This window comes from Sciurus carolinensis, chromosome 11 (assembly GCF_902686445.1).
Source record: "Sciurus carolinensis chromosome 11, mSciCar1.2, whole genome shotgun sequence".
Taxonomy (NCBI): domain Eukaryota; kingdom Metazoa; phylum Chordata; class Mammalia; order Rodentia; family Sciuridae; genus Sciurus; species Sciurus carolinensis.
The window spans coordinates 25,207,578-25,217,782 of record NC_062223.1 but is presented as its reverse complement, the minus strand read 5'-3'; the positions used below and the strand labels follow the sequence as shown (position 1 = coordinate 25,217,782).

At 36.4% G+C, this 10,205-nt stretch overlaps 1 pseudogene; it reads right to left on the bottom strand.

The window, feature by feature from the left end:
- LOC124959252 (olfactory receptor 4C46-like) lies at positions 1-921 on the bottom strand (annotated as a pseudogene).
- Between the last annotated feature and the right edge of the window lie 9,284 nt (positions 922-10,205).

Genomic DNA, 10,205 nt, shown 5'->3' with positions numbered 1-10,205 from the left:
TTAGCAAATAATTTTCCTGCTAAACAATTTTCTAATGGCATTTTTCATCTGAGCATTTCTCAAAGTGTAGATCACAGGGTTTAACATGGGAGTTATCATGGTATAGAATACAGCAACTGCTTTATCAATAGATAAATTTGCTGGAGGTCTCATGTACACAAATATGCAGGGAACAAAGAACAGGACAACCACTGTGATGTGGGAGACACAGGTGGACAGGGCCTTGCGCCTGCCCTCCAGGTTATGGGTCTTCAGGGAGTGCAAGATGACCACATAAGAGACAAGCGGGAGGAGAAAGTTTAACAGGCATATGAACCCACTGTTGGCAGCAACAAAGAGCCCCAGAATGTGGGTATCAGTGCAGGCCAGATTGAGCAAAGGGTTCAGATCACACATAAAGTGATCAATGACATTAGGGCCACAGAATGGTAGTGGGAAGATGAAGAGGAGCTGGATGGTTGCATGGAGAAAGTCTCCCATCCAGGACACTCCCACTAGCAGCATACACACTCCCCGGTTCATGATGTTTGCATAGTGCAAGGGCTTGCAGATGGCCACATAGCAGTCATAGGCCATCACTATAAGCAGGATGATCTCTACACCTCCAAAGAAATGTTCCCCAAAGACTTGGGCCATACATTCATTGAAAAGGATGGTCTTCTTTTCCTGAAGTGAATCTCTAATCAATTTAGGATTATTGACAGAAGCATAGCAGGCATCAATAAAGGAGAGATAGGCCAGGAAAAAATACATGGGAGATCCCAACAATGAGCTGGCAGTGATGGTTATCAAGATGAGCAAATTTCCTGCCATAGAGATGATGTAGATGAACAAAAACAGAGCAAATACAATCTTCTGCATCTTTCAGTTTTCTGTAAGTCCCAGAAGAACAAACTCTGTCACGTTGTTTGTAAACTCCATGTACTTCTTGTGGAAACTTATTATATTACCTGAAAAAGTTGATAGAACCTTGGATTTATTCAAATTTTTCATCCTAATAAATATTAAATACCCAGAAACCCCTGACTTGTGAAATATTATGACATTTGTTTATTGTTGTGGTTGCAATTCTTTATTTTTGAGATGTAATAAACGGTTCTGAATTCTTGAAGATTACTCAAATTGCCTCATGAGTGATTATTATAAAAATAGTATATAGAGAAGAATTCTGTAAACCAGGTGATAGGTATCTGAGTACACTTACATATCTGGGATGACTTTGCGTCTGAATTGAAATAATGGACTTATAAAGTCCAGTAACAGCTTGGACCAAAAAGAAAGGTAAAAGATGAATGTACTAAATATCCATATACAGGCAAAAAGATTACTATTTATTATTAAGTAATGGAGAATGACAAAAGAAAATTGGGAATGAGTGAAAGGATGCCAAGGAATTTGAATAAGGGGTTATTGGCTCATATGGGGCTTCATGTGTCCTGGATGTAGCTGAGAAAAATTCAGTAGAGTGGAAGCCAGAGGCAGGAGCTCCAGGTATCAGAGTATTAAAATATTTGACATAAATAATGATGGAAATATGATAAAACACAAAAGAGATACTATAAAATAACTCATAATATGCACTTACTAAATTCAAGAACTTAGTAATTGTTAGTGTTGAAATATTTTAATGTGAATTCTGTGTATTCCAAAGTGCCAAGTACTATACACACATGGTTCATTTTATTGGTTAGAATGACCTTTGTGGTCAGCATTATTTTTTATATTTAACAGTTAATTAAATGATGTCAGAGACTAATGTTTACTGTTCTAAAAACAATAATAGTATTGTCTAATTTTTTCTGAATATTTCATGTGTTTTAAGATATTTTGGAGATTCTTGTTGCAGATTCTCTTACTTGGGGTGCATTTTCTGACACTTCACACACTTATATTATCATCTATAAACTGAGAATAACAATACCACCTCATCATCTGGTAAGAGAATTGATTGTTATATGAATATATCCACCACAGTTCTGGAGACACATAAAAGAAATTTAATCAACTTTTATAAATGTGCATGCATTCAGCAGAGAAGCAGATCTGACAGTTTGAGAAATGACACAGAGAAATTTTAACCCTACAGCAATCTGAGGAGAAATGCTTTCCATGATTACTTTTAAACAAGTCAGAAAGACCTGTATTATACACTGGATTTGACACCAGAAAAAGTCCCACTTGCCTGTGCTTGGACTAACAAGTGATAATTTATGAACATTAATAATCATATTTAGGTCATTTCTATATGAGAGTTGCATTAATATTGTTTCCATCTTCAAGATTAATTTAGGTTATTCATTGATATGTGTCTTCACTAAATAATGGTTCCTAGTGCTAGACAGCTGGGTTTTAGAAAGTGCTTCGTCTCTGTGAGTTTCAAATCATTCAATGTTACATTAGACTAATAATGTATTATGAATGTGATTGGAAAATTTGGGATAAGGATGAGATTTTCTATGACTGTATTTTACAAATATAGAAAAGTAATGTTAACTGTATATGAAAAATAACAATATTTAATAAGCATCACAAGTGTTGAAAACCTACCTTTGCAGTTCCAAAAGATTTTTGTGGCATTTCGGTGTGTTCAGGCAAAAATTCATCTTCAAATGAGTTCCTCTTGCAATAAGTGTATTTTGATGTCAAAGATAAAATGGAATTGAGAAAAAATGTTCAGATAATACAATACCAAATCAACAACTTGTAAGGATGTGTCTTTATAAGTTTAAATCTTTCAGTCTCATATAAGCCTAATGTGACTTCACAGAAATCCTGAGGTTTGAATTCAAAATGGATTCACTTGATTCACCATGTAGAAATGATCCTCATTACCTGGTTCTGGTCCATGAGGGCAGGATGTAGGAAGTGCAGAGGAAAAGCATTTCAGTGGATTTCTGCACACATGAGGAGTCTTGCTCTGGAAACATCGACTACAACAAGGAATATTTTCATCTCACACTATCAGGATATTGAAAGTGTTCCCATAAAATTTCAGGTATCTTGCTTATAGCTGTGCATCCTCTCCCAGGAATTAGTTATCCCTTTGTTGGAAAGGCTTTGTTTTAGAAGTGGATGTTTTGACATTATGTTTGAAAAATCACCCATGCTTAAATATAGATCTTATTCCCTGCACTTAGAACATAAACAAGTGGGAGTTGCCTTTCCCTGTCTGAACATGAGTTGCTAGCTAAATGCCATGTAAACAGCATGGCGGCCTAAGTCCAGCCTGGGGACCAGTGGTGCAGGCTCCTTGATGATGCCTGTCACAGAGGGACTTCTTTCTTCTTACTGTTTTTAAACCTTTCTGAAAACCCATCTTGATTGCTTGAGAGCTGAAGCAGTGAAGACATACCTTTAATGAGAGGCATTTTAAGTAGATAACTCCAAAACTGCTTTTCCTAATTTTCATAGTGTTTTGGAAGAAGCCAGAACCCCAGAAGGCTCTAAGTTAGTTATCCATGGTCTCATGGTCTGGTCAGTGTGGAATAATAAGCAGCATGACAAATTTGGAAATATATATGAAACACAGAAAGAGAGTTTCAATCTCTCCATATTTTGTCACTTGGCATTGTTTATTATTTTCCATTCTGTCATTCTGTGAAGTACAAAAGTATAAATTGTCTTGGCTTTAAATTAAAATTTCCAGATGACTAACTGCAGGCATTGCTTTCATATTCTTATTTTTCATTAATGATAATATTTTGTGAAAATTCTATTTATATATTTGCATAATTTTAAAGTATTTGTTCTTGATTTCTTCCTATTTAGTTGAAAGTACTCTGCATATCACAGATACAGGTCTTTGTCATGTGTAAAATGTTTAAACACGCACACACACAATTTACTAAGAGCCTGAGGATCCTGTTATCATTTCTCAAATAACCCTTGTTTGAGGTGTAATTAACATGCAGAAAAATATACACATATAAAATATAAAACTTGCTGTTCGGAGATGGATATAAATATATGAACCTGTCCCTACAATCTAAATCATAAAATCATCCAATCACATATTTTATTATCTTCAGAAGGGTCCCTCACCTCTTGTTTATTAATATTGCTCTGATAATAAAACCCAACATATGATCTATTATCCTAGCAAAATGTTAAGTATGGAAGAAAGTACAGATAAGCATAAACACTAATATGTATAGACCTCTAGAACTTATTCGTGTTGTGCAGCTAAAGTTTTGTATTATTTGAATTTTTTATTTTGTTTATTGTTTCCTTTATTTCAAGGATTTCTGTTTTTTTTTTCAGAATCTCTATCTCTTCATTGAAATAATCTTTTGTTTACTGCAGTTGCTCTTTCGATTGTTTATTTCATTGCCTGCATTTGCTCTCTTATATCATCCTTTGCTTCACAAATCACTTTAATTATGAATATTCTGAGCTCCTTTTCTGACACTTCCATGCTGTCATTGGATTCTCTTAGTAAAGAATCTTGGTTTGTTTGGAACACTTTCTTCCCTTGTTTTTACATGTTGTTCCCATATCTTCCCCTCTAGCAGTGTGTACATGGGGTATTGCAGTTTCCCCCTATAGGCATATAGTAGCCCTGCAGGTTTCCAAAACCTCCTCTTTAAGAGGAAGAGCAATATTAGCAGCACCCAGTACAGACAATATGTAGCCCTAAACTGAATAGCCCCAAAGAAGATGTTAAAAATATTGTCATAATAAACAGAGAGGATGAGTTCAATTATTATTGACAGTATAACCAGTATATTTGCAATGAGGTTTACAGTTTCTAATGGAGACAAAGAGGATGGGGAGGGGTGTAGGATGTAACAGTTGATGTGTTAAGAAAAGAGTGTATTGAAGTACTAGATCATAGGAAGAGTGAGAGTGGGATCCAAAGAAGTTGGTCGTTAGCATGAGAAAAGTGAGAAAGATACTCTGAGGAACCAGGTAAACAAAAGGAAAATAGAGTGAGACAAATAAAGAAATAAAAACTTAAAAATTTTCAAAATGGAGAAAAACATAATATACACTATAACAGTCATATACTATTCAAACCTCCCAGTCTTCAGTGCCTGATGCATGAGAGGTATCTGACAACAAGCTTCCAGTCTCCAGCAGGTGTCTCAAGATGGGATTGGCCACACCTAAAGATGTCAGCTTTTGTTTCCAGGATAATCCAAGATGACTACACTGGCTTCCAAATGTTTTGGCAAATGGGGAGCTGTAGTGCAGGGTGTGGTTCCTGAGTACATATGGGTTGGTGTTGGTCAGGCCAGGGGTCCTGCAGTTCCTGGTTGTCTTCCCAAGATGGCAGTGGCCACGTGTAACCAAACTTGCAGGTAGTGTGACTTCTGAACTTCCAGGCAACAGGGGGCAGCTGCTAATCCACTAGCAGTCTGTGAGAGTTCTGCAGGCTACTGGTGGATGATCATCAGGGAGACTTCAGTGATTGGTAGGTGAAAGGCAGGAGATGGGCGGACAACAGGCAGACAAATGGGCAAACGGAGGATGAGAGGCAGCAGTCAGTGAGCAATCTGCAATCAAAAATTAGTTGATATGCTGCAGATTGCAGGTGATCAGAGGTGGACAAATGGGGTAAACAGCAAGGGATACATGAGTAGCAAAGACAGCCTCAGAGAGAAACAGATTTTCCTCTGCTTGAAACCCAAGTTATGGAGCAATAAGGAAGGCAGCCTCCCTCTAGTCCACCATCTTGGATCTCCTCAAGAAGATTTAAATTATGTCATTTGCCAGTAAGCATATAGAAATAGAGAATATTATGCTACGGGAGATAAATAAGACTCAGAAAATCCAGAGTCAAATGCTTTCTTTCTTATGTGGCACCATTTCCATGAGCAGTCCTAGGGATCTTCAGTACCTACACAGCAGAGCAACACAGAAGTCTGAAGCATGACAGTGAAGCCTAGAACACAATGGCACAAATGGCCTGTATTATTTGATTAACAACTTCTCTTTCCCCTTCCCTCAGCTCATGACCACTGATATTTCACTCTCTGAATCTGAGTCAGGCTACTATAGATTTATTCTATAAATGTCAAGTAATATTTTTCCTTTTGTGCCAGACCTTTTTTTCTTCTAAACATATTATCTTCTGCATTCATTCATTTTTGTGTAAATAGAAGAATTTTCTTCTTTTTTTAAGCCTGAATAGTATTCCATTATAAACAAATGTTGGATATTCTTTATGCAATGATCTTCCATATCTTGGCTATTGTGAACAACACATAATGGTCTCAAGTGCATATATGACTTTGAGATCCTGATTTTAATTCATTTGACTACATATCCAGAAATAGCATTGCTAGATTATGTATAGCTTGATTTTTTTTTTTTTTTGCAATAGTGTAAAGGAATGACCTCACTATTTTCCCTAGAGACAGAACCAATATTGCATTCACACTAACAATGACAATTTTTTCATTTTCACTATTTTATTGCATCTATTGTTTGGTTGATTTTTGGTCTATTTTTATAATATTCTTCCTATAAGACTGAGTTGAACGTTTTGATTTGGATTTTCATTTTTCCTAATGATTATTGAATTACTGTCTTGGATTTCTTTATTTAGCTCTTGACCATTGTTATTCTTCAGATAAGTGTTGATTCAAGGTTTTGCCCATTTGATTTTTATTTATTTAATGTTATTTAATGTTGAACTGATAAAAATTATACAAATTATATTATATACTAGTGGGTGTACTCTGTTATATTTCCATACATATTTCATAATGTATAATGTTTACATCAGGTATTTAACTTGATATAAATACCCAAGGATGGGATTCCAACCTATTCTCTTTCTTCTTTACTTCCTAGCCATGATCTAAGCAATTGTTTCTGTAGTATATGCATTTCCTATGAGGTACTGCATCATACAGGGACAAAGTAATGCAGTAAACTAAAAATAGACTGGAACCTCCAAAACCCTGAGGCAAAATTTAACTTTCCTCTATATACATTGATTATATCAGGTATTATAATATATAGATGGAAAGGAGATCCTGGCCAAGATTTGTATCTGAAAAGTGTAACAGCTACCAATGAAGGATGCCAAGAATCTGTTCAAAGTTCCTAAGGTCTTATATTGAAATTCATCTTCAGGACCCATCTATACCACTAACATTTCACTTATAATTGGATTATCTGAATAATAATATCTATGTGGCAGAAATTTGCTATTTATTATAGAGACTTCTCTTCTTCTGGGCCCCACTCAAAACTAGATTATTTTTTGGTGGGGTGGGGGAATCACAGTGTAATTAGGTTGATGTAATCCATCCCAATGAGAAATAGGTTGTCTAAAATCTAAAGTGATCCACTAGGAATTGTACCTCTTTACCTGTATGAGGGGCCAGATGCCTCAACTTATCATTCACTTTAGAAGGAATTTCTGGAGATAACTCACACCACTGAATTCCTAGATATTTAACAGAGGTATGTGGTTCATGAATTTTAGTCAGATTTATTTCTCTCTCAAACTCAAACATGTGAACAATAAGTTTAGAGTAGTTGCTTCTTCTTATGTAACAGATAGAATCATCATAAAATCATCTATCTGACAGGCCAGAATGATATGTTGAGGAAGAACAAGTCAACAAGATACCTGTGAACTAAGTTATGACATGATTCTGGAGCATGAACATACCCCTGAAATAGGCATGGCTCACCCTTTTAACTGAAACCAAACTGTTCTGGTGATCATTTATGGGAAGGTAAGAAAAAGACTTTTCCAGATCACCAGCTACATACAATGTACCAGGGGAATGGGTTAATATGTTGAAGCAACCAAGTTGCATCTGGTATAGCAGCTATAATTGGAGCTTCCACCTAATTAAGCTTATGGTAATGAATTATCATTTTCTTATAACCATCTGTTGTTTGCACAAGCCAAATAGTAGAGTTGAATTAATTTGTGGTAATAATCACTACTGGTGCATCTTTCAAGATTTGATGATACAGCAACCTCTGAAATTCTTCCAGGAATCCAATTTATATTGGATAATGCAATAGTGTATTTATTATCCTAATACAGTCCTTCTTTTGGTGGACTATTTTCCTAGATAGAGGAAGTTCTACTGGTTTCCATTTTGCCATTATCACCATAATATTCTTTACTACATAGTTTATGATGTCAGTGTGGAGATACTTCCAGTACTAAGTCCATTCAATTTTGTATTTCAAGATTGGGAAAATAGCCACCAAATGAGTTTGAATAGCCAATTGCTCCATGAAAAGAAATAACCTGAGTTATGACTTCCATTAATCACCTGAACTCCATGAGATCTTTTGACTGGTAGACCAGGTATATATGTTAATCTGTTCAAGCAATGAAACCATGTCTAGTACACAGCTATAATTGGAACCTCTATCTGATTAAGCTTGTGGTAATTTACTTCAATTTACCCATACCAACCTAACTTTTGCACAGACAAACCATAGTGATGTTTTGGGTGTCCATGAATTAGTGTTAGTGTTTAACCAGAGTAAAGTTGTCCAGCAATGTCTAAACTATTGCACTGCTCAGTTGCTGTGGAAAAGGTTTTAGGTCCTCTTGGAGAAGACTGGGAGAAAAATTTAAACATAAATTTTTGGCAGCATATTATGGTCCTACCTCAAGTAGATCCACATCACTTTCAACTCAGGGTTTCTGAATCTATAGACTGGTTCAAGGCTGGAGGTTGATTTATGGATCATGACTTTTTGTTCCTGTGATTCAATTTTGGCTTTCATATCCTTTTGCAGAATTTTTCTGCTTAAACAAAGTAAGAATAGATTACCGTTTTTATATATATCACTTCTGGCAATATTATACACAACTAGTTCTTCCTAAATCACATTATTTTGATTTCTGCTTTAACTCTGTTTTACACAATGGTAATCACATCCCCAGTACCTTTGAAAGTTGAGTACTGCCACTTAGTCACTGCAAACCTTTGATATAATTACTCACTTTGTACTTAGGTTTTTCAGTTCAGGGTCCATAGTTCCCACCATAGAATCTCACCAACAGGGAATAACATTTACAGAACTCTTTAAGGATAACAGCTTTCCTTTCACAAATTTGTTTCCCATAGTTGTGATGAAAAATATGTTTCTTGTTCTATTTCAGGGTGGGTGAGTAGATCTTAAATGGTAAATTGAGCTACATTCCAATTCCCCTAAGCTTTTGAGTCCCTTCCTCATACTAAGATACAGAATGTCTAAGGATTTCTGTTTCACTCACTGGAAAATTTCCTTTTGGTCTTCTGGTAGCTAATAGCCAAAATGAATCCTTCCTAACTCTATCAAGTGCAACAGTAAAACAATAAACTTAGATTACTGTGCCTATAAGAATAAATTTGGCCTGATCCAAATGCATGTTTGTTCTAATATTATCACACACTCTCAATATGTATTATGTCATGTGTCCCTGTGTTCCTGTATGATGAAATCATGTAAGTCTGTGGAGTGTCTGCACCTATTTGTGGGTCACACTTTATATCTCTTTTAGGGTCCTGCTGGGACTTGAATCTAGATATAAGTCTGGAAGTAAAGAAGGGAGATGGGAGACAATATTTTCCTGCAGAGCAATTTGGCCTTCATAATTTCTGCAGGCCATGTAGGATATTCCTTTGATGGCGGGTGGGGAGAAAATACCAACTGGTAGTGAGAAGGCACTCTAGTTGACATGGAGAAGCCTCTTTGACTTGGAAAGTCTCATAGTTCTGAGTTCCATCTTCTCAGTTCCCTCATCCATCTAGTGATGGAAGTCAGAACCTGGATCTCACCCATAAATACTGTTTCTTATCTTTCTAACATATCAATTCTCTTGTGAATTACCAGCAAATATTTGGGAATTGCCTCTCTCTTTCCATATCAGTGTTCAGTCTATAGATGCAGAATGTGCGGTGAGAATTTCTATGAAGGTGACATTTGGAAGCAGGGGTGGGGAAGTTGATAAGGTCAGGGGAAGTCTGGTGTCATTCTGGGACCATGATAACTCTGGAGTGTGCATTGTACTATGGTTTCACATGGAGACAGGGGACCCATCCTTTCTGTAGACCTGTGGTAGTGTTTTATTGCCCACCTCAGGGCCCTGCAGTGTGGGTCACAAGCACTGACAGAATCTTGCATTTTCTTTAGTGTAATTGTCCAGAGAGTGTCAGGGCTGTCATCTGTTGGCAGCCCAGACTCACAGTAGCTGGTTCACGGGCTCAGTAGCTGGTTCATGGGCATCCTAGCCT